The following is a 21,734-nucleotide window of genomic DNA, read 5'->3' on the forward strand; positions in this document are numbered from 1 at the left end:
TTGAAGTCATTTTCAGGCTTTAACTGCGCAGGAGAGATATTACAGAAGGTAAGTTGCTTGCCTTGCAGGTGGCCAACATGGGTTTGATCCAGGGCACCACATATGGTCCGATGAACCTACCAAGAGTGATCCCTGAGCACAGAGCCAGGAGTTACTCCTGAGTGTTGCCTGGTGTGGCCAAAAGAAAAAAAATCGTCACCACCAACAATAAAGTGTCTTTAACTGAGATTCCTTGGCCGGCAAACACTGACAGGCATAACCTGAACGCACAGAAGCGTCTCTGGGGTCCTCACGAACTTGTAAGATTGTAGCGAGATACTGAAATGAAAACCATGAAAAATCGATGAGTCAGTCTCAGCCCTGGACACGGGACACAGTGCGACAAAGATCAGGTGAGGGAGCAGGTGAGAGGGCGAAGCCCCTTGAACAGGTGAAGTCCCAGGTTTCAGGTGTGGCTCCCAGTGTCCACAGGGTGTTGTTGGGGATGGGAGATCTGGCTTGGGGATTCCTGGTCTCCCCAGAGTTTCACTTCTCCCGGAGCAACCTGTGTCAGCACCTTCTGCCCGGATACTCGTAACGAGGCCCCAGTCCTCAACCCCATTGGGCATCTCTGTCTAGATCAGCCAATCAGTGTCCGCGACACTCCCGATTATAAACTGACTGCACTCTAGAGGGAGTCAGACCAGCCTGCTTCCTTCAGTATGTGGGAGCCCCCACCCCTCCTGCTGCTGCTTTCAGGGGTCCTGGCCCTGACCCAGACCCGGGCTGTGAGTGCGGGGTCGGGAGGGGAGTTCGTTGCAGTGGGGGGAGGGTGGAGACTGCCAGGCACTGATGTGCAGGACCCCCGAAAAGGAGTTTTTCCTCCGGGTCCCTGCCGGATGCCCCCATGTGTTCCTCCTTGTCCCCCCAACCTTCAATTTCTCCGGAACCCCTAAGTCTCGCCCTTCTCGGTCCCCCCTCCCTTACCTCTCCCTTTCCCTCACCCTAACACGGGGCGCGCGGGGCGGCGGGTCGGGCCGGGTCTCACCCCTTCCCCTCCCCCAGGCCCCCACTCCCTGCGGTATGTCTACACCGCCGTGTCCCGGCCCGGCGAGGAGCCCCGCTACATCGAAGTCGGCTACGTGGACGACACGCAGTTCGTGCGCTTCGACAGCGACTCGGCGAGTCCGAGGATGGAGCCGCGGGCGCCGTGGGTGGAGCAGGAGGGACCCGAGTACTGGGAGCTGGAGACGCGGATCGCCAAGGAAAACGCACAGACTTTCCGAGTGCACCAGAACATCCTGCGCGGCTACTACAACCAGAGCGAGGCGGGTGAGCGCGGACGGGCAGGGACGAGCCAACACGGGGACAGGCTGGGTCGCCACGAGGCGGGCCCGAGCGTCCCCGAGGCTGAGGGACCCGCCCCGGACCCTTGACCGGGAGGCGCCACTGGGACCGGGCCCCGGTTTCGTTTTCGGTTCGGGGTTAATCTGTGCGGGCGGGTCAGACTCTCACACCCTCCAGGTGATGTACGGGTGCGACGTGGAGTCCGACGGGCGCCTCCTGCGGGTACCATCAATCCGCCTATGACGGCGCCAACTACATCGCCCTGAACGAGGACCTGCGCTCCTGGACGGCGGCGGCGGGCACGCAGGCTTGGATCAGCAAGAGCAAGTTGGAGCAGGCGGGTGTGGCTGAGACCAAGAGGAACTACATGGAGGGCAGGTGCGTGGAGTGGCTCCGCAGATACCTGGAGCACGGGAAGGACACGCTGCTGCGCGCAGGTACTCGGTACCCGGAGGGTGAAGACTCCCTGACCGCCACTGGGCAGGGGCAACTCCCCACAAGGGGGGACATAGTGGGGTTCAGTGTCCGAACAGTGCCCCTTCTTCAGTCAGGAGAGGGACAGACCCGAATAGTTTCCATGTACTGTACCACAGAGACCCGCCCTCCCCTCAGGCCTCCCTGTGTCCACAGGACCTTGAAGTTACTCTGTGTGCAAGGGTGGGGATGGGGTGACCTTCTCTGAAATAATGAATGTGGGTATCCTGGGACCCAGCAGTCATCTGTGAACTCTCTCAGATCTCAGCTCTGACTCCTGCTTCCCTCAGTCACTCACCCTCTACCTGGGGAAGGACAGAGTCAGTGTCTCCTGAGAGACCCTAACCTCCTTCCCAAACCCTCTTCTAGAACTTTCCAAGGAATTAAGATTTTATCCAGTTTCCCCAGTCAAGTTTGTGTCTGGATTTTTACCTCCTTCCCAAACCAATTATCCTGTTCAGCCTCACTGTGAAAGTGGCCCAAAGTGTGAATTTTCTCATTGTTCCTCCTCAGAAGCCCCCAGAAGCCACATCACCCACCACCTCTTCTCTGACCGGGAGGTCACCCTGAGGTGCTGGGCCCTGGGCTTCTACCCTGCCGACATCACCCTGACCTGGCAGCGTGATGGGGAGGACCTGACCCAGGACACAGAACTGGTGGAGACCAGGCCTTCAGGGGATGGAACCTTCCAGAAGTGGGCGGCTGTGCTGGTGCCTTCTGGAGAGGAGCAGAGATACACGTGCCGTGTGCAGCACCAGGGGCTGCCGGAGCCTGTCACCCTGAGATGGGGTGAGGAGGGGGACGGGCACAGAGTCTGTTCTCAGGGAATCAAGGTTGGCCCCTCTGGGGAACTGTTGAGGGTCAGGCTGGGGCTGGGGGTCAGACCCTCTCCTTCCTCCCTTCCCAGAGCCCCCTTCTCAGCCCACCATCCTCACTGTGGGCATCATTGTTGGCCTGGCTGTCCTCGGGGCTGTGGTCACTGGAGCTGTGGTGGCAGCTGTGATCTCCAGGAGGAAGTGCTCAGGTAAGATGGGGGTGGGTTTGGGGGAATCTGTCCAACACGGCAAGTCTTGAGTCTTGTCCCACTTTGGGGGTCTCCCCCCATATTAGCTCTCCTGCTTCATTAGCGGGAGCACCACCCGCCCCTGTGCTGTTGCTCACACTCCCCTGTGTGTGCCGCTGTCAGGTTTGCTCTGGAAAGACACTTTCACTTCCAGAAGCTGGGGACGAACCTGGTTCCCAGGGTCCCAGATCACAGGGACTGTCCCTGTCAGAACAGACCGCCAGGAGAGGCTGCTTAGTCCTGGAGCGTCTCCTTCTTGTGTGTTTCCTGTCCTGCCCTCAATGTTCAGAGTTCTGACACTTCCTTGGGTCCGGGCCTAGAGAACTCTGAGGCCTCAGGACCCATTTCTCTCCCCGACCTTCTCTGGGCTGTTTCCTTCTGACAGGTGAGGAAGGAGAACAGTGCACTCAGGCTGCAAGTAAGTTTGGGCAGGGCTGTGGCCCTGGAATCCTGGGGACAGAGACAGGAGCCCACAGGAGCCCCCACATCCCTAGATCCTCTCCTAGTCCCATCCCCTGGGGTCTGACCTTGGCCTGTTTGTTCTTCCTCAGACAGCAACAATGCCCAGGGCTCTGATGAGTCTCTCTTGAACACTAGAGGTGAGACTCTGGAGGCTGGAGTGGGCAGGATTGGGCAGAGGGGACAGGACTGGGTTTGGGGGTTCTTTGAGATGGATGCTGGGAGCTTGCTCAGGATGTCACCACTTCTGTCACTCACCTGGGTCTCTTCATTCTTTTCTCTCACAGTGTGAGGCAGCTGCCCCGCTGGGTTCCTCACATCCCAAAGTTGTGACTCAAGAAATGCTGATTCTCTTTCTGCCCTGGGACATGAGTGTGTCTGTGTCCTATCACATACTGTGAGGGGGGAGACTGGCCCAACCCTTCCCACCAGGCCCTCCACACTGACCTGCGTTCTCTTCCCGGATGCTCTGGGCTGTGCCAGCAGAGACAGGACTCAGCCGTCTCCATCTGTGTTAGCTTCTTGTTTTCTTGTTTTCCTGAATAATGTTTCTCCCCTACTGAAATCTGCATCTGATTTGCATTTTTCTAAACCTGTTTTGTGGGGTTGAGGGTTAATAAAGGAGATCCCTGAAATTTGAGAAGAAACAAATGGAAATCCTGAGACCTTCCATGTGTTTTCTCTTTTGATTTTAGTCTATTGCACATATGACCCGAGAGGCTGTGAGGGAAAGGGAGGGGACAGAGGTGTGCCCAGTCTGTCTCTTTCTCAGTCATTGTTGGCTATGATGCACCTCTCACTCCTTTGTTGCGTTGTGGGGAGAGGGGCACAGTCCTGGCTGTGCACTCACGGATCCCTCCTGGCAGGCCCAGGGAACCATATGGGGATCAGATTCAGGTTGGCCACGTGCAAGGTTGTTGCCTCACCCTGCACTTCAGCTCAGGCTCCCTCTAACTCCTGTGTCATCTCCTGAAATCCCAGTGTGTTGTTCTATTTAAAAAATTTCTAAATTCTCTATCCCAGAGATTGTTTGACCCACAACAAACACTAATATAATGAGAACATATATCCTACTGTAAATTTTAACTTCAGTTTAGAAACAAGCGTCAGTTGCCACAAACTGCAAGTGCTTCTCAAGAGCCTCACCCATGAGTAAACTTTCTCCTGGACCTTGGGCTGCATTTGTAGCCACTCAGAATGTTTACCTCACACCTAATATTCCAGGAGTAGCACATTTAGTGGGCTTTAAAGTAGAAGGCAACCAATCTTAGAGGGGAAACATATCTTTACAGACATATATATATCTAAAACATACATAATACATATATTTTTTATTTATTATTTTCAGCTCTTCTGCGTTTTCAAGAGGGGGGGTGGGGGGCAGTACACAATATTCTGTGAGCTGATTTCCAGTGACCAGCTCTTTTCAGGAGTCCATCCACTGTATCCCCCCAAATTCATGAAGTTGCAGGAGCCCTGTGTCAGGAAGCACAGGATAAGACAAATATTAGAACTGAATATGTGTCTAAAGCTCTGACCACAGGAAATTCCAAGAGTTCTAAAGGCTCTCTACCAGAAATGAGAATGAAGCAAAAATGTGTGTTACTATAAACCTCAAAATCACAACCTCAGTTGAGATAATTGTGCAGAATCCCAAGCTTACCCACCACATTCCTCACTTTCACATAGAACTTCTGCCTTGGCTAAGTCCACACATTTCTGGAGTGACCCTCTCAATTGTATTTGCAACTGCCCTTCAGTTCTCTCTGCCCATCCTCTAAAGTTTATTTTTGAGAATATACTTTAAAAAGCTCATATGTAAAGCTGGTTAATAATCCTGGGACTCTCATACTTTTTTAGGGCATCTATGATAAAAATTCCCTTCTTAGGGCTTCCCCTAATAAATTCCTTCTGAGTTTAACCTCATCTTGGCTTCACTTAGAGGATGTAGACTGGACTATCAAAGTCAATTCTGTTGCTACACCCACACTAATGTTTGATTCAATCCTTTAACTCCTTTGTTCCCCTAGATTCTTCCATCACCATCTGATTTTACTGGGTTTTATCTCTTTGAGCTAATAGACAATTGTTCTAAGCCACCAATTTTAGGATTATTGTTACAAAGTATTAAGTATTAATAAAGTTTTCCTGTTTCTGCTGTTCTATAGATATTGCTTACATCAACTTTGTTTTCTGAGTCTTGTAACTGTTATTCATATTAGCTTCAGTTTCTTCTCTTCTACTTCTTCCTTTTACTTTTTAAATGTATTTTTTTCTTTTCCCTTCATTGACATTATAATGACAGAAGTAAGAAGTGTGTGCTTGTACGTGTGTGTGTGTGTTTGTTGTTTGTTGGGGTACAACTGTCACAAACATACCTGTTATATGATTAAAAAGGGGGATATATTTTGAGGAAATAAGTATTATGTGAGTGGCAGAAATGTAAATTTCCCAGTAAAAGGAAGAATAAGGAGCTGGAGTGATAGCACAGCGGGTAGGGTGTTTGCCTTGCACGTGGCCGACCTAGGTTCGATTCCCATGATCCCATATGGTCCCCCGAGTGCCACTAGGAGTAATTCCTGAGTGCAGAGCCAGGAGTAACCCCTGTGCATTGACAGGTGTGACCTAAAAAGCAAAAAAAAAAAAAGGAATAAGCGGTAATATTTGCAAATATTTCTACTTTCATACTAAAATAATATAGGACATATTTAATATTTTAATATTTTCTCATCATTCAAAGAAAAATTTGTTTAATATATTATACAAATTAATAATAGCTTCTTTACTCTCAAGGATGACTAATAAAATAGTAAAGAGCGCTATAATTGGGCTAAAGATAAAAATTGTGTGCTAGTCAAGCCTCTGAAGAATTGATGTAAAAAGTTGATGTTTTGCCCTGTGCTCCCGCCCTCTGTCTCCTGGGTGTTTGAAAAGTTTGACTCAAAACATGGATATTAGACCAAATCGTACAATCTCTATCAATAATATGAATGACAAAATTTAAAAAAAAAGAAAAACTAAAGAGATGCCTATATACCCTGTTTTCTCAGTTTGGGCATAAGGTAGATATTGTGGCTTTAAAGACCATGAAGATGAGGGACAAGCTTTTGTTATGTTTAAGGAACTTGGTTCATCCATTAATGCCTTAAGGTGGTTACAAGGATTTCCATTTTTGGGTAAACGAATGTGAATTCAGTATGCAAAAATAGATTCTGATATAATAACAAGATGCGTGGCTCTTTTGCTGAGAAAGAAAAGAAGAAAAAAAAAAAGGAAAAAGCCAAAACTGTGGAGCAGACTGCAGCAATTGCAAACATGAAGCCTGGTCTGGGAACCCAAGTTCAGCTAATACACAAGGAAATTAGCACAAAATCCTCAGGTTCCTAACTACCCTTCAAACTATATTTTATTCCTCAATAATTTGCCAGGAGAGACTAATGAGATGATGTTATCCATGCTGTTTAATCAAGTCCCTTAGTTTAAAGAAGTCCATTTGGTACCTGGAAGAGATGACATTGCTTTTGTTGAATTTGAAAACGATGGTCAGGCTGGAGCTGCCAGGGATGCCTGACAGGGATTTAAGATCACACCATCCCACAACATGAAGATTACCTGGGCCAAGAAATAACATTTGAGATTGTTGTGTTTAAAGGACTTGGTGTTATTTATAGGTTGTTTTTCTTTTTTTAGGTAGCATTTGTTCTGGGCATTGTGATAATTGGAGATGGATGAGAGAGGAAGGAAGAGTGAAATTTTCGTGGACTTAAGATTACCTAGTCTTCTGAGGTTGGAAATGTGTAAGGCCTTAGTTTTATACAATAAGGCTTTATTTGTATTCTATGTCAAAAAAAGAAAAGTTGATGTTTAACTCTGTGTATATTTTTATAATTATTTTAAAAGCAGCATACTTATATAGTGAATTAAATACTTTCACACTGCAATCTCAAGAAAAGGGCTTTCTAAATTAGGCATGATCTGTGTCTTGACGAAATTTATTTATTTCATGTCCTTTTGTAGATAGAGCAAAACAGGTCAGAAAGGTGTGCTTTTAAAATAACTATCACAAAATACTGTCATAGAAATTTTGTTTAAAAGAATGGTCTCTCTTTAGTATGTAGGAAACTTTCACTAATGTCACTGTATGTACACATATGATTTCGGAAATATAGAAAAGTAAGGTCCTTGTCTTTATCAGAGACAATTTTTTTCCTGGCCACACACATAGTATCAGTACAATGCTTTTTGAATCTTTTGAATTGAGCTGATATCTTTTTAAGTAACAGAATTCAAGTTTGACATGATGTTATTTTAATATCTTCAAATAAGCAATCTTAGCCTCAACACTAAGTTGTACATTGGACACTTGCATTGGCAATACTTGAAAAACATTAAATTAGCTAGAATTAGGTGGGTTTCTTAATTTCTTCCTTAATTTTACCTTAAAACATTATTAAATAACTTTTTCCCAGTACCCCGCGGAGGAGTAGTCAATTTTCAGCCCTGCCAGCTCCTTCCATCAGGTGTGTGGACCTCCCCGCCAGGGACCCAGTCTCCGCACACGCCCCAACCCAGAATTCTGATGCAACACCTCCCAGCATCCCTCTGACCTACAGTATGGCAAGGGGCGTGGTTTTCAAGGGCACAGTTATTTTCCCCTTTCCCAGCACTCTGGACTCACATCTCAATCTCCATTTGTTGACAATCATCTCTCTCAATGTCAATGGTCTAAATGCATCAATTAAGAGACACAGAATGGCAAACTGGATTCAGAAACTGAACCGAACATTCTGCTGCCTACCAGAAACACATGTGAGCAGTCGGAGCAAACAGAGACTCAAAGGGTGGAAAAGAATCCTGCAAGCAAACAACTACCTCAAAAAAGTTGGGGTGGCCATACTAGTATCAGACAATATAGGCTTCAGGTTGAAAAAGATTAGAAGGGACAGCAAAGGCAATTTTTTAATAATCAAGGGATATGTACGGCAGGAATTAATCACACTTTTCTTTTTTTTTTCTTTTTTGGGTTACACCTGGCGATGCACAGGGGTTACTCTGGCTCTGCACTCAGGAGTTACTCCTGGCGGTGCTCAGGGGACCATATGGGATGCTGGGAATCGAGCCCGGGTCGGCCACGTGCAAGGCAAACACCCTACACGCTGTGTTATTGCTCCAGCCCCTCACACTTCAAAACATATATGCACCCAATGTTTTAAGCTAAGTACTTAAAACAACTGCTAATAGATTTTAAGAAGGACATTGGTAGCAACACAATGCTACTTGGAGACTTCAACACCACCAACTCTGTTGAATGAACGTTTGTTCAGTCGGAGGGTCTGAGACAAGCGACGCGAGAGAAATGATATTTCATGTATGGCCAGGAGTTGCTCAGATCCTGTGACAAAAGGTAGATCATCCTGAGATCTTATTTTATTACCATTCTACCTCTAAAAGGCTCAATACAGTGACGTCATTAAAGAAGTTACAGAAAGAACATTGAGGTAGCAAGGCATGTATTGTTTCCTTGTGTCTGCAAATCAGTGAATTTAGGGTTCTGGAAAGAGATACAGAACCAAAACTGTAACCAAAACCTTTCCAGGACTACAAGCATCTGGGTTTGCAGCTGGAAGAAAGCCAGGCAAGCATTTGGAATATATATCCCAAAGACTAGGCTGGGCTAGCATCTGAAATATGCATGTCAAAGACAAACCAGGCTTCTGTGAAAAAAGAAAAACTGACTCTTTCAATAAACAAATTATTTACTGAAGACAGCTTAAAGGAAAAGATGTTCTGCTTCATCCAAACCAGTCAGGACACAGGAATAATCTCACCCATTTTCATGGATCCTATGTTCCTGCCTGTGTGTAGTGCCGTCTACATGGGCTCATTCTGATGGCTCAGTCCAGCGCCCACACTTACCATCTCTGGATAGATCAACAAGATTAAAACTCAGCAAGGAAACGCTGAAGGAAGAAGGAATGAAGAAATAGAAGTGAGAGGGCTAATAGATGTATACAGGACATCACATCCCCTACCCCCCAAACAAATACACATTCTTTTTCAGTGCACACAGGACATTCTCCAAAATAAACCACTTCCTAGGTCACAAAACATACCTCAATAGCATCAGGAAGATAAAAATTGTATCAGCTATCTTCTCAGACCACAATGCACTGAAGATAGAAGTTTATCACACACAGACTAGAAGAACCAAATGAAACACCTGCAAATTAAACATCCCAATGTTGAACAACAAATGGGTCAGAGAGGAAATCAAGGGAAAAATCAAAAGACACCTGAAAACAAGTGAAAATGAGACATGGGCTATCAGAACCTGTGGGATGCAGCTAAAGCTGTGTTAAGAGGAAAATTTATAGCTCTGCAAGCATTTCTGCCAGGAAGGAAGAAATCGCCCAGATAGATAACTTCACAGCTCAAGATCTTAGAGAAGGACCTACAAAAGGAGTTCAAATCAGGCAGAAGTAAAGAAATAATAAAACTTACAGAAGAAATTAATGACATGGAAACTCAAAAACAATCCTAATGAGCTGGTTCTTTGAGAAAATAAAAAGATTCATTAACCATGGGCAAGACTCACAAAGAAAGAAAGAAAGAGAGAGAACCCAAATAAATTGAATTGGAAATGAAAAGGGGGACAGGAACATCACAACAGACACAAAGAAATTAAAAGGATCATCAGAGACTACTTTGAACATCTCTGTGCCACGAAACAAGAGAACCTAATAGAAATGGATAAATTCCTGGATTCCTATAATCTTCCAAGACTGAACCAAGAAGCTTTGGAATACCTGAACAGCCCTATTACTATCAAGGAAATTGAAACTGTAATCAAAAGTCTTCCCAAAAACAAAAGCCCAGGCCCGGATTGATTCACTAGCAAATTCTTCCAAACATTTAAAGAGGACCAATTGCCAGTTCTTCTCAAGCTTTTCCAGGAAAGTGAAGAAAAAGAAAATTTCCCAAACAGTTTCTATGAGGAACATATCTCCCTAATGCCAAAAGCGAACAGAGAAACCACAAAAAAGAAAACTACAGGCATATCCCTGATGAACATGGATGCAAAGATCCTCAACAAAACATTAGCAAATAGAATCCAACAACTCATCAAAAAGATCATACACCACAACAAGTGGGATTCATCCCAGGGATGCAAGGATGGTTTAACATTCGAATATCAGTCAACATAATTGATCATATCAACAAAAGAAAAAATAACAATAGGATCATATCAATAAATGCAGAGAAAGGATTTGACAAGATCCAGCACCCGTTTAAGATGAAAACTCTCACCAAAATGGGTATTGAAGGAACTTTCCTCAATATAGTCAAAACCATCTGCCACAAGCCTATGCAAGCATTATCTTCAATGTGGAAAAACTAAAAGCCTTCCCTCTAAGATCAGGGACAAGACAAGGATGCCCACTCTCACCACTTCTGTTCAATATAATACTGGAAAAACTTGCAATAGCAGTTATGCAAGAAAAGAGATATTAAGGGCATGCAGATAGGAAAGGAAGAAATCAAGCTCTCAGTATTTGCATATGATATGATACTATATTTGGAGAACCATAAAGCCTCTACCAAGAGGCTCCTAGAAACAATAAACTTGTATAGTAAAGTTGCAGGCCATAAAATCAATACCCAAAAGTCCTTGGCTTTCCTACACACAAATAATGAGAGAGAAGAAAGCGAGATGAAAAAAGCAATCCCATTCACAATCATGCCTCTGAAAACTAAGTACCTCAGAATCAGCTTAACTAATGAGGAAAAGGACCTGTACAAAGGAGACTACAAAATGCTACTTCACAAAATGATGAAAGGGGATACAAGTAAATCAAAACATATCTCTGCTCATAGATTGGGATAAATAACATTCTCAAAATGGCAATACTCCCCAAAACATTGTACAGATTCCATGCGATCCCTATAAGGATACCCATGAAATTCTTCAAAGAAGTGGATCAAACACTCCTGAAATTCATATGGAACAGTAAACCTCTATGAAGAGCTAAAGCAATTCTTGGGAAAAAGAAGATGGGAGGCATCAACTTCCCCAACCTCAAGCTCTAGTACAAAGTGGTAATAGTTAAAACAGTATGGAGTTGGAACAAAGGCAGAGCAGCAGACCATTGAAACAGGGTTGAATATCCTTACACACACCCTCAAATATATGATCATCTAATCTTTGATAAGGAGCAAGGAATGTGAAGTGGAGTAAGGAAAGCCTCATTAACAAATGGTGCTGGCAAAACTGGACAACTACATGCAAAAAAAAAAAATGGACTCAGGATTCTACCTAACACCACGCACAAAAGTCAGATGAAAATGGATTAAAGACCTCACATCAGACCAGAATCTGTGACATGGAAGTTAAAGGTATCTTCAAAGATGACATGCTACTGACCAAGCAAGTGGAGCAGAGATAAACAAATGGGACTATCTTAAAACTAAGAAACTTCTGTACCTCAAAAGAAAAAATGAGCAGGAGAAGGAGCAATAGTACAGTAGGTAAGGCATTTGCCATGCACAAAGCCGATCCAGATTCAATTCCCAGCATCCTATATGGTACCTCAAAGATCGCCAGGAGGAATTTTGAAATGCAGAGACAGGAGTAGCTACTGAGCATCGCGGGTGTGACCCAAAAACCCATTAAAAATATATGTTAAAAAAAACCAGTGAACAGAATACAAAGACAGTCTACAGAATGCAGAAGTATATTCACCCAATACCTATTTAATAATGATTAATATCAAGGATATACAAGGCATTGGTTGAACTACACAAGAAGAAAACATCCAATCCCATCCGAAACTGGGGCTATGAAATGAACAGAAACTTTCTCAAAGTAGAAATCCCAATGGCCAATGGGCATGTGAAAACATGCTTTTTATCACTAATCATCAGCGAGATGCAGATCAAAACAACAATGATATACTATCTCACACCACAGAGACTGGCCCACATCCAAAAAAACAAAAGCAACTGGTGTTGGCATGGATGGGGGGATAAGGGGATTCTCCTCCACTGCTGGTGGGAATGCCAACTGATTCAGCCCTTTTGGAACACAGTATGGACATTTCTCAAAAAATTAGAAATTGAGCTCCCATTTGACCCAGTGATACCACTTCTGGGAATATATCCTAGAGACGCAAAAAAGGTATAGTAGAAATGACATCTGCACTTGTATGTTTATTGCAGCACTGTTTACAATAGCGAGTGCACAAGAACAGATGACTGGTTAAAGAAACTCTGTTACATCTACACAATAGAATACTATGCAACTGTGAGAAAAGATGAAGTTATGAAATTTGCATATAAGTGGATCGACATAGAGAGTATCATGCTAAGTGAAATGAGTTAGAAAGAGAGGAACAAGTCTTTCTGGAAAACAATATGGACAGTCCTTCAAAAACTAGAAATTGAGCTCCCACTTGACCCAGCAATACCACTTCTGGGAATATATCCTGAGGATGCAAAAAAGCACAGTAGAAATTACATCTGTACCTATATATTCATTGCAGCACTGTTCACCATATCCAAAATCTGGAAACAACCCGAGTGCCCTAAAACAGATGACTGGGTAAAGAAACTTTGGTACATCTACACAATGGAATACTATGCAGCTGTTAGGAGAGATGAAGTCATGAAATTTGCTTATAAATGGATAAACATGAAGAGTATCATGCTAAGTGAAATGAATCAGAAAGAGAAGGGCAGACATAGAGGGACTGCACTCATTTGTAGAGTATAAAATAACATCACATGAGGGGTTGGAGTGATAGCACAGTGGGTAGGGTGTTTGCCTTGCACGCGGCCGACCCGGATTCAAATCCCAGCATCCCATATGGTCCCCTGAGCACGGCCAGGGGTAATTCCTGAGTGCAGAGCCAGGAGTAACCCCTGTGCATCGCCAGGTGTGACCCAAAAAGCCAAAAAAAAAAACCAACAACAACAAAAATAACATCACATGAGGCTGACACCCAAGGACAGTAGATACAAGAGTGAAGGGGATTGCTCCATAGCTGGAAGACTGCTTCATTCGCAGAAGGGAGAAGGCAAATGGAATAGAGAAGGGATCACTAAGAAAATGATGGCTGGAGGAACCAGTTGGGATGGGAGATGCATGCCGGAAGTAGATAATGAACCAAACATGATGACCTCTTAGTGTCTGTGTTGCAAGCTATAATGCCCCAAAGTAGAGAGAGTATGGGGAATATTGTCTGCCATGGAGGCAGGGGGAGGGTGGGGAAGAGGAGGTATACTGGGGATATTGGTGATGGGGAATGTGCAATGCTGGAGGGATGGGTGTTTGATCATTATGAGATTATAACCCAAACATGAAAGCTTGTAACTATCTCATGGTGATTCAATAAAATTTTAAAAATTAAAAAAAAAAAGAAAGAGAGGGACAGACATAGAAGGACTGCGCGCATTTGTGGAATATAAAGTAACGTAATGGGAGACTAACACGCAAAATTTTTTTTCTTTTGGGGTCACACCTGGCGATGCACAGAGATTACTCCTGGCTCTGCACTCAGGAATCACCCCGGTAGTGCTCAGGGGACCATATGGGATGCTGGGAATCGAACCTGGGTCAGCCGTGTGCAAAGCAAACGCCCTGCCCGCTGTGCTATCACTTGAGCCCCACCCAAGGATATTCTTTTTTAAAAAAAATTTTTATTGAATCACCATGTGAAAAGTTACAAAGCTTTCAGGCTTAAGTCTCAGTCACATAATTATCAAATACCCATCCCTTCACCAGTGCACATGTCCCACCATCAAGAACCCTAGTATACCTCCCATCCCACCCTTCCCCATCTGTGCAGCTGGTGATTTTCATTTTACTTTCTCTTTACTTTGATTACATTCAATATTTCAACAGAAAACTCACAATTATCATTTGGAATTTTCCCCCAAAATCATACCTGCCAAAAAGGCAGCATTTGATAATTTGTTTTCCATTGCTGAGAATGAAGAGTATATGAAGTTTAGGATTTCTGGTATTTTAGTAACTAAGTCCAGAGAAATTTCTGCCAGAAATTGCATCATTGCAAGCTTGTACCTCTGTTTAGTGGACCTTATAAGATGGCGGTTGCCACAACGCCACCAGAGAAAGAAAAGGCTGAGAGAGAAAAATCTTTCCACTCCAGGGCGGCATGGGGCTGTAGCTTAGTTCACAGTCTAGAGGCATTTCTGCAGGAAGCCAATGGTGCCGAAAGTAGTTAGTTGGCCTCCGGGATTATGGCTGCCTGCGTGCGGCTGCTCGGGTCACATCTGGGCGGAGATCGGCCCCCACCTAAGAATATTCTTATGCTATACCGAAAGCATAAGAATTAGTATTATTGTAACAATGTTAACTAACTACAGTGAAAACAGACAACAAAAAACTTTATGGGCTCACTGAGCAGCATTTTTGCCCAAAATAGGTTGAACCTAATGCCAGGGCCTCTCACAGCAGATTCATGTCCCTTTTTCCTCTTCACTCTGAACTCTCAGTCCAAAGTGCTGGAAACTCTGTTTCTTCCAGAGGCCAGAACAGTTCAACCACTAGGGATACCTGTGAGTGCTTTAAGCTCCAGGAGAAAGCACCAGGACAGTCCCTGGAGAGCTGGGACACCTGTAGAGAATAAGCTCCCACCTGACATTAGGAGGAGCAACGTTTCCTTCCTGCTCTCAGTAAAAGTGATGAAAATTTCTTTAGCTACTTCTCTGCTCACTTTGGGGGCTTCTTCATGCTCAGACAGGGTTCCTGTCAGTACAGTTCCTTCCAGTAAAGTTTTACTGTCACTCCTGGCAGTTTGCTTCCCTGTTCAGTCCTGAAAAATTAACATTAATAAAGAAGACAGAAAATCATGGCTGTTAGAAAATATTAGAATTTGAGCTAGCAAAGATTTTGCAAATCATTCTAATTATCAGATGAAGAAAAATCAATTGTAAGCTCATTAAGGCCAGTAAGTGGCAAAACATGGATGCAAACCTAGGACTTCTGTCTCTGAGCCAAGTGAACTGTCCAGCATTCCAGGAGCATAAACAGAGGCTGAAAGTGTGGGAGAGCAGCGGGAGTGTTGTCTCTCCCTGACACTTTCCATCACAGACACACAGAGATCAAATGGAGATTCGGGCACTGGAGTGACAGGTCTGACACAGGTGGCTTCATCCTACAGAGCGTGTAAGTGGTTGATCACAAAGTTTAATCTACAAATTGGCAACAACTCTAATAATCTTTCCTCAACAGCTCTTAGCTAGAAATAAAATTAGAACAACATATGTCAACTAGGACAGGAGTTTGTACGAGGTGATCAGTGCTCTGCCTCTGCCGGCTGTGAGCAGCATAATACTTTGGAGGGTCCCTCCCTGTTCAGCACTGGGAGCTGGTTGGCTGAACTCAGTGTCTTAAGACAACCCAGAGCTGGCGGTGGAGGTGGGGGGGACTCCCTCACTCAGTGTCACTCAATCCCCCTTGGTGTGCACGGCTCCTTGGGGTCCCAGAAAATGGCTGGTCATGCATCTCTCCCCTCCAAATCTCAGTCTCCAAGCTCTATCTCAGGGGGCAGAGATCTGACACCCCTCTCACAATAACTCTGCTTTCATCTGACATTTTCTAACACTGGTGAGAGGCTCCAGAATGCTTCACCAAAAAAGTCTTTGTTCATTTCTCGCCTCCTGTCAATATGGTTCTAACAGCAAAAAAGATATATATGATTGGTCATTTATGTTCATATACTGTTACAGATACTTTAATATTAGCATGAAATGGACTGTGTAACATCATTTGGGTCCAGAGCAGCAGGTAGGGTGTTTGCTCTGCACACAACTTATCCGAGTTCAATCCCTAGCACCCTTATGGTCCCCCAAGCCCACCAGGACTGATTCCTGAGTACAGAGCAGGAGAAAGTCCGTAGCACCAATGGGTGTGGCAAAGAAAGAAAGAAAGAAAGAAAGAAAGAAGAAAGAAAGAAAGAAAGAAAGAAAGAAAGAAAGAAAGAAAGAAAGAAAGAAAGAAAGAAAGAAAGGAAGGAAGGAAGAAAGGAAGGAAGGAAGGAAGGAAGGAAGGAAGGAAAGAAAGAAAGAAAGAAAGAAAGAAAGAAAGAAAGAAAGAAAGAAAGAAAGAAAGAAAGAAAGAAAGAAAGAAAGAAAGAAAGAAAGAAAGAAAGAAAGAAAAGAAAAGAGGGAGGGAGGGAGGGAGGGAGGGAGGAAGGAAGAGAAAGAAAGAAAGAAAGAAAGAAAGAAAGAAAGAAAGAAAGAAAGAAAGAAAGAAAGAAAGAAAGAAAGAAAGAAAGAAAGAAAGGAAGAAAGGAAGAAAGGAAGAAAGGAAGAAAAAATCAGTATCATTTGAAATTTGAGAAAATAAGCCCCAAACTGCAATTGAGATCCTAGACTGGGCTTGCTGCTCCCGCAGAGATGATACAACTCTAGCTAAGAGGAACCAGTTCACCGTCTCTGATGATTCTCCTTTTAATTTTTTTTCTGTTTATTAAAGAGCCATGATTTATAGTTACTGTAGTTAATATTTCAACACCAATCTTTCTACCAATGTCAGCTATAATTCTCCTTCTTTGGAAACAAGACACTTCTTTCCTTTGGAACCAAAACAACTGAAGATATATTTATTTCACGATCATGATCACAATCATGAAATCCCGTTGATCATCAATTTCTTTTCTTTTTTTTTTTTTTTTGCTTTTTGGGTCACACCTGGTGATGCACAGGGGTTACTCCTGGCTCTGCACTCAGGAATCACCCCTGGCGGTGCTCAGGGGACCATACGGGATGCTGGGAATCGAACCCGGGTCGGCCGCGTGCAAGGCAAACGCCCTACCCGCTGTGCTATCCCTCCAGCCCCAGATCATCAATTTCTTGAGCAGGCTCGGTAAGCTCTCCATTCATCCTATCCCTGAGAATTTAGAGGCCTCTTTCCACTCAGCCTTCCCAAAGGTGCTGCATTGGAGGCTCTTTCAGGGTCAGGGGAATGAGATCCAGTTTGTTTCTGGCTTTAGCATATGAATACACTATGGGAAGCTTGCAAGGCTGTCCCATGTGGGCAGGAAACTCTCAGTAGCTTACTAGTTTCTCCCAGAGGGAGAAGTAGGTTATAAAATATCACTTCTGGGAGCTTGCTTTTAAGTCTCTGAATGTTGGCCGTTGATGGGATTACACACCCATCATGCATGAGTACCTTCATGCATGAGGCGTCTGAACGTGTGGAGAGGAGCCTTAGGCATGGCTGTAGATAGGTTCTGGTGGTCTTCGGCTGCCGGGAGCTCTGCTCGGGGCAGGAAGGGAAGCTGGAGCCCATCCCGTCCGAGAACCCCCGGGGAAGACAGCCAGGTGTGCGGGCAAGAGAATATGTAAAAATATAAATATAAATTATATTTATTTATAATCTTGAATTTTAAACTGAGATTTTAAAATAGACCCATAGTCATCTTACCATCCCTCGCTCCTTAAGTTATTTTTCCCGTGCCCTTTAGAAAGGGTGCATGCAGAAAGAAACCATAGACCTCCCCTCCCCTCCCCTCCCCCACTCCCTTCCCTTCCCTTCCCTTCCTTTCCCTTCCCTTCCCTTCCCTTCCCTTCCTTCCCTTCCCTTCCCTTCCCTTCCCTTCCCTTCCCTTCCCTTCCCTTCCCTTCCCTTCCCTTCCCTATCCTTCCCTTCCCTTCCCTTCCCTATCCTTCCCTTCCCTTCCCATCCCTATCCTTCCCTTCCCTTCCCTTCCTCTCCTTTCCTCTATCCTCTACTCTTCCCTGTGTGTTTGAGTTATCTGACATAACTCAAAGTATGGGGAATCAAAGTGTGGGGAAATGCCTGAAAGTTAACTATAGTTTTCCAGTCAATTACCAAGCGAACTCTTGCTCTAATAATTACCCTCCAGGCAACAAAATTTCCCCTACCCATTGCTCCCTGTGCCTGATCCTCACAAACCCATCCCTTCCTACAGGTGTCCACTAACTAGCCCTGCCCTGCCCCTTCCCTCTGCTTCTTCCCTCTCCACTTTATTTGGCCTCCATCCCCTAGAGTCACTATTTCCTCCCTGCTTCACTTTTTTTAATGAAACACTCCCTGTATATTCCCAGTCCAGGGCCCTGGGGCTTTTAACCTCTTTTATCCTCCACTTCATCCAGGGATGGAAATTTAGGATTTAGAATTGATTCCCGTGGAATCAGCAGCAGCAGGAGTAAGTGACAGAGACTGGAGGTCAATATCTCATCTCAGCACCGTGAGGGCTCCAGTATGCTTCTGGGGCTCACTCTGGTCTGGGTAGCAGCAGTTATGAACTGAAGTTGTTGTTGTTATTGTTGTTGCATTTTTTTAATTAAAAAATACTGATTAAGATTTGCCGTTTACAATATTAACAAAGGTCTGTCATGTACATGTTGCTTAATCACACGTGAAGCCAGTGCTCACAGTTACATGTGAGTATGTTTAGGGAAACTATTCAGACACAGCACCTGACGCCGGATAGGGCGCCCCCTAGTGTGCATAGCCTGTCCTGTTGCTGGGAGCCCTGGAGAGCTCCCTGCTAGGAAGCACAATTTGGACTGAGTTGTCTTTCAGCGCTATGGCCACACGGGGGCGCTGCTGCTCTGCTCGCTCCTACTTTGCAGGGGCGGGACTATGGTCTGACTCAGGCTGAGATGCTGACCTGGAGGAGGACATCCATGGGATGAAGGTGCCTTCAGAGCGGTCCTGAGGTCAGGCTCGGGAGCCGGGCAGAGAGTTGCAGAAGGGAAACCTCTGCGGCCTTGTGCTGGGTCTGAGGTTCCATCATGGTCCCACGGCCTCTTGATGCCAAACCTAGAAACTGCAAGGTAATTTTCCTTCCACTCCCTGTTCCTTTTCTTAGGAACATTCTTCATCTTTTATCGCTACCACATTTCTACAGCTGATAAGTCCATGTCAGGACAGTATCACGAATCTCCCCACACTGTATTTGGCTGTTGCTGTTATCTTTTCTCTCCTAGGATCCCACCCCAGGATCATGCACCCCGAGTGAGGTCCTAGTCATGTCTCCCGAAGGCGCCTCCAGCTGAATCGGGTCTCGGACTCTCCTTCTCTTGGAATTGTAAGGAATCTGCTCTGCTATACATCGGAGAAAGCCCCTCAGTTGTGGTGGCCAAGGCTAGGGATGTGGGGACCCCACAGACACACAGTGTCATTCTCAACAGCACTTCAGGGAGTGAAGGGGCCACTTGGTCATCACTAACAATTATCACCCTCACCCCCTAATTAGACATGTTCATCAGTTTCTCCTGTTGAAGACACATGTTTTATTTTATACATACAAACACTTACTGCGGTAGACTGCTGTAGTTAAGGTGATATATGTAGTGTTAATCTACAGTCACTGCATCTCACCACCACTAAAGTGCCAAATACCATCCACCATGTCGTTATATTATTTTTGTTTTTTGCATTTTCTTGCCATTTCCCAACCTACTACCCAAAGAGTCAAAATTTTTCTTTTCCTCTATCCCACACTGTTTTTTAAGAAAGAACACTGTGGGCTGTTCTGCAGGTTTGTCTGAAACATTCAATTTTGTTTCTTTATTTTGGTGTCACACCTGGCCATTCTCAGGGCTTACACCTAGTGGAAACAGGGGGACGTAGTGAAAGATGTATAATGAAAAGTATAGAACACAGATAAAAGAAACTAGGCCCCATTCTGTATTTTTGAGAATTTAAAAATAAAACAATAAAGATGGTTATGAATGTTCAAAATATTTTCTTCCAGTCTTCAGTAGTGTATGCTGAGAAGAAAAAGTTCAGGGGCTCGAGGAGAGAACAGCAGGAAGGGCACTGGCTTTGCTAACCAAGGTTCAACCTCCGGGCACCCCAGACAGTTTCCCCTTGCCCTGCAAGAAGTGTCCCCAAGCACAGAGCCGGGAGTAAGCCCTGATCACTGCTGAATGTGGTCCAAAATAAAAACATAAAATAAATTAGAAAGTACAAAAATTTTAATTTATAGGGAAAAAAATAAAATGAAGTTAAACTAAAAACATTCAAACTAAGAGTGGTATTTTATATTAAGGGCGTAAAACCTGAAGTTTCTATGTTGCTCCACTGTTGCTACACTTTAAAATATCTTTAGATAGATTTAAAATTAGGCAGATGGAATAGAGAAGGGATCACTAAGAAAATGATGGCTGCAGGAACCAGTTGGGATGGGAGATGCATGCTGAAAGTAGATAATGGACCAAACATGATGACCTCCCAGTGTCTGTGTTGCAAGCCATAATGCTCAAAAGTCGAGAGAGAGTATGGGGAACATTATCTACCATGGAGGCAGGGGTAGGGTGGGAAAAGGGGGGTATACCCAGGATATCAGTGTTGGGGAATGTGTACTGCTGGAGGGATGGGTGTTTGATCATTGTGAGATTGTAACCCAAACATGAAAGCTTGTAACTATCTCATAGTGATTCAATAAAATTTAAAAAAAGATTTAAAATTACTGAGAAAAGATGACCAGATTTTCATACTGGGGACTGATTACAAAGCTTACCCATTGTGCACTGGAGCTCTCGGATCACTGCTGCTCTTCACTTTGATCATTAGCAGAGAGAGGAGAACATAGAACATGGCCAAGTCAAAGCACAAACGGTAGACAGCTTTATAGCCAACCAGAATGTTACAAGGGGTGACACCTTTCTCGTTCTCACAAAATCCAGGCAGCCACGCTCAAGGCCCCTCTCCACACGTTCAGATGAGCCTCACACGTGAAGGAACCAGCAGAGTAACCCAGGTGTGCAGAACCCGGGGCTGAGATCTCGGATCGGGACTGGGCCTCTTTTGCCCAGATTCCCCATTTTCCAGTAACTAGGCGGTCACACCCAGAAATTGCCCCCGGTGCCATATAATCCCACCAACAGCCAACATCCAGAGACTATGAAACCAAGCTCCTGGAAGCAACATCTTATAGCCTAGTTCTCCCTCTGGGAGAACCTGGCAAGCTACCAAGAGTTTCTTGCCCCCATGGGACAACCTGGCAAGCTCCCTGTGGCATATTCATATATGCCAAAATTAGTAACAATGATGGATATCATTCCCCTGAACCTGAAAGAGCCTCCAATGCAGCACCATTGGGAAGGACAAGTAAAGAGACGCTGCTAAAATTTTAGGGCTAGGACAAATGGAGACGTTACTGAGACCGCTCAGGAAAATTGACAATCAATGGGATGATGATGATGATGATGATGATGATGATGATGATGATGATGATGGATGTGAATAATTTTTAAACATTACTTTCAATACTTTAAATATTCTGATACTTAGAAAACAGTTGCTAGATTATACTCAAATTCTGATACTGCATTCTAGTCTCAGATCATTACCTTTCACTGAACTAAATTTTATTTGTTTTTGCACTGCCAGGATGGAACCCTGCCTGCATAC

At 44.6% G+C, this 21,734-nt stretch overlaps 2 pseudogenes; both read left to right on the top strand.

The window, feature by feature from the left end:
- Positions 1–701: 701 nt before the first annotated feature.
- LOC129401658 (patr class I histocompatibility antigen, A-108 alpha chain-like) lies at positions 702–3,614 on the top strand (annotated as a pseudogene).
- Positions 3,615–6,269: 2,655 nt separating this feature from the next.
- On the top strand, positions 6,270–6,950 carry LOC129401946 (U2 small nuclear ribonucleoprotein B''-like; annotated as a pseudogene).
- Positions 6,951–21,734: the final 14,784 nt, after the last annotated feature.

Source organism: Sorex araneus, chromosome 2 (assembly GCF_027595985.1).
Source record: "Sorex araneus isolate mSorAra2 chromosome 2, mSorAra2.pri, whole genome shotgun sequence".
NCBI classification, from domain to species: Eukaryota; Metazoa; Chordata; class Mammalia; order Eulipotyphla; family Soricidae; genus Sorex; species Sorex araneus.